This window comes from Salvelinus sp. IW2-2015, linkage group LG32, assembly GCF_002910315.2.
Source record: "Salvelinus sp. IW2-2015 linkage group LG32, ASM291031v2, whole genome shotgun sequence".
In the NCBI taxonomy this organism is placed as follows: Eukaryota; Metazoa; Chordata; class Actinopteri; order Salmoniformes; family Salmonidae; genus Salvelinus; species Salvelinus sp. IW2-2015.
Genome location: NC_036871.1, coordinates 28642970 through 28646389, shown reverse-complemented (window position 1 = coordinate 28646389; position 3420 = coordinate 28642970). Strand labels below are relative to the sequence as shown.

Below are 3420 nucleotides of genomic sequence, written 5' to 3'. Positions count from 1 at the left end.
TGTTTCTTACCGTGTTTCGGGTTTTCTTACTGGTGTTTCTACTGTGTTTCTGTTTCTACTGTGTTTCGTTTCTCGTGGTTTCTACTGTGTTTTCTACTCTGGTTTCTTACTGTTTTTGGTTCTACCGGTTTTTCTACTGTGTTTTCTACTGTTTCTATTTGTATTTTCTGTGTTTCTACTTTGTGTTTCTTTGTTTCTACTGTGTTTCTGTTGTGTTTCTACTGTGTTTCTACTGTGTTTCGTTTTTTACTGTGTTTCTTACTGGTTTCTACTGTTTCTGTGTTTCTACTGTGTTTCTTACTGTTTCTTCTGGTTTATACTGGTTTATACTGATTCTACTGTGTTTCTACTGATTCTACTGGTTTCTACTGGTTTCTACTGTGTTTCTACTGTGTTTCTGTATTCTACTGTGTTTCTTACTGTTTCTTCTGGTTTATACTGGTTTATACTGATTCTACTGGTTTCTACTGTTTCTACTGGTTTCTACTCTGTATTTCTTACTATGTATTCGACACATAATACTGTAATACAAAGTATTCCAAAGCTCCCGAGTTCTGTAACAGCTTTCCCCGTCAGGTAAGAGGAGCAGACACCACTGAGCCAATTATTTGTCTTATATTGCTCGTTGTTTACTTTGAGTTTTTTTAGCTTCTTAATAAGTCATTTGATTGTGTTTGTTTTTACTGCAAGGTCGGTGTGGTGAGTTTTCACTCTAAGGTTGTGTCCATCTACATGTACTAGGGTCCTTTGTAGGAGAACAGGGCGGTGGCATTTGGGACGACAACTAAATACTTAAAAAAAAATTTTTTTTGATTACGCCAGGTGGTAGCCAACTGTTAGTTTGATTGATTGATTGATTGATTGTATTTGATTTGCCTACAGCCTGTACGGAGTGTGCCGGGCGCCCTGTGAGATCCCCGAGTCTCTTTTCAAGTTCTTCTTCTGGATAGGCTATGTCAACAGTTCCTCAACCCGGTCATCTACACCATCTCAACCAGGACTTCAGACGAGCCTTCCAGAAGATTCTAGTCTGCAAGTCAGGGAAGAGGTCTTTCTGAACGTGGAGAGTCCAACAGAAAAACACGGACCTATATACAAGTCAGGGAAGAGGTCTTTCTGAACAGACAGGGAGTGGGTCAATATATGAACACGGATGAGGTCTTTCTGAACAGACAGGGATGTGGGTCAATATATGAACATGGACAGGTCTTTCTGAACAGACAGGGATGTGGGGTCAATATATGAACACGGATGAGGTCTTTCTGAACAGACAGGGATGTGGGTCAATATATGAACATGGACGAGGTCTTTCTGAACAGACAGGATGTGGGTCAATATATGAACATGGAAGAGGTCTTTCTAAACAGACAGGGATGTGGTCAATATATGAACATAGAAAAGGTCTTTTCTGGACAGACAGGGATGTGGGCCTATATTATGAAACATGGGGGACCTACAGTATATTGGATATTTTAGTCCATTTACTTATTGACCAGAAACGACCCAGTCCCATTTCAGAAAATAACTCTGCAAAAGTTCCATTGAGGAGGTCCTCCTGAGAGGAAGTTCAACATGGACCCTTATAATGCTTTCTCTCCAGTCCACCTGGGACCCTGATGCTTTCTTCCAGTCACCCTGGACCCTGATGCTTTCTCCAGTCACATGGACCCTAATGCTTTCTTCCAGGTTCACATGGAACCCTTGATGCTTTCTCCAGTCACCAGGGACCCTGATGCTTTCTCCCAGTCACATGACCCTGATGCTTTCTTCCAGTCCACAATGGAGCCCTGATGCTTTCTTCCAGTCACATGAACCCTGATGCTTTCTCCAGTCACATGAACCCCTGATGCTTTCTCCAGGTCACATGGACCCTAATGCTGTTCTACCAGTCACATGGACCCTGATGCTTTCTCCAGTCACATGGACCTGATGCTTTCTCCAGTTTCACATGGACCCTGATGCTTTTCTCCAGTCACATGGACCCTGATGCCTTTCTTCCAGTCACATGGACCCTGATGCTTTCTGCAGTCACAGGACCCCTGATCTTTTCCAGTCCACGGACCCTGATGCTTTCTCCAGGTCACAGGACCCTGATGCTTTCTCCAGTCACAGGTGACCCTGATGCTTCTTCCAGTCACATGGACCCTTGATGCTTTCTCCAGTCACATGGAACCCTGATGCTTTCCTCCAGTCACATGGACCCTTATGCTTTCTCCAGTCACAACCCTGATGCTTTCTTCCAGGTCACATTGGACCCGTGCTTTTCCTCCAGGTTCACATGGACCCTGATGCTTTCTCCAGTCACATGGACCCTGGTTGCTTTTCTCCAGTCACTGAACCCTGATGCTTTCTTCCAGTTCAGCATGGACCCTGATGCTTTCTCCAGTCACATGGACCCTGATGCTTTCTCCGTCACATGACCCTGATGCTTTCTTCCAGTCCACCTGGACCCTGATGCTTTCTCCCAGTCACCTGGACCCCTGATGCTTTCTCCAGTTCACATGGACCCTGATGCTTTCTCCAGTCACATGGACCCTGATGCTTTCTTCCCAGTCACATGACCCTGATGCTTTCTCCCAGTCACATGGAACCCTGATGCTTTCTCCAGTCACCTGGACCCTGATGCTTTCTTCCAGTCACCTGGGACCCTGATGCTTTCTCCAGTCACCTGGACCCTGATGCTTTCTCCCAGTCACATGGACCCTGATGCTTTCTCCAGTCACGGGACCCTGATGCTTTCTCCAGTCACATTGGACCCTGATGCTTTCTCCAGTCCACATTGACTTTTGTTATTCAGGGAGTCAAAACTGAGGACCAAGGACTCTTTTAACAGATGAGCCCTGAATTACAGAAATACACACATCAATATAATTACAAAATACAGAACACATTAACCAGTAATAATGTCCACAATCAGCTTTCTTGAATTGACCTAGAGAACCAGAACAAACACATTAAGACATTTTGAAAATTGTTCCACTAATAGGTGCAAGAAAACTAAAATCTGATTTACCTAAGTCAGTAGAGACCAAAGGAATTTCCAGAGTAACCATCCCTGAACCAGGTGTGTATGTCTTGAATTTTAATAAATATGTACAGTGGGACTTTTTTGTAAAGGGCTTTATAAATGAAAACATAGCGACTTATTTAATCTCTGTGACATCACAGGAGGGCCAAACCAACTTCCTGGTTAGAGAATGCGGTGATGACATCACAGAGGGCCAACCAACTTCCTGGTTAGAGAATGCAGCGAGGAGTACTAAAATTGTCGGCCGTAATAAAGCGCGGTGTGCTATGATAAACTGCATCTGTCAGCTATAAGGAAGTGCCAGCTGATTTAATATAGATGATGTTGCCGTAGTCTTATCCCCTATAGGAACGTCGACTGAATAATCTGCTTTATACTATGTTAGCGAGAGG

At 43.9% G+C, this 3420-nt stretch overlaps 1 pseudogene; it reads left to right on the top strand.

The window, feature by feature from the left end:
- The window catches only part of LOC111957225 (alpha-2C adrenergic receptor-like), an 11042-nt pseudogene extending 9669 nt beyond the window's left edge, over positions 1-1373 (top strand).
- Positions 1374-3420: the final 2047 nt, after the last annotated feature.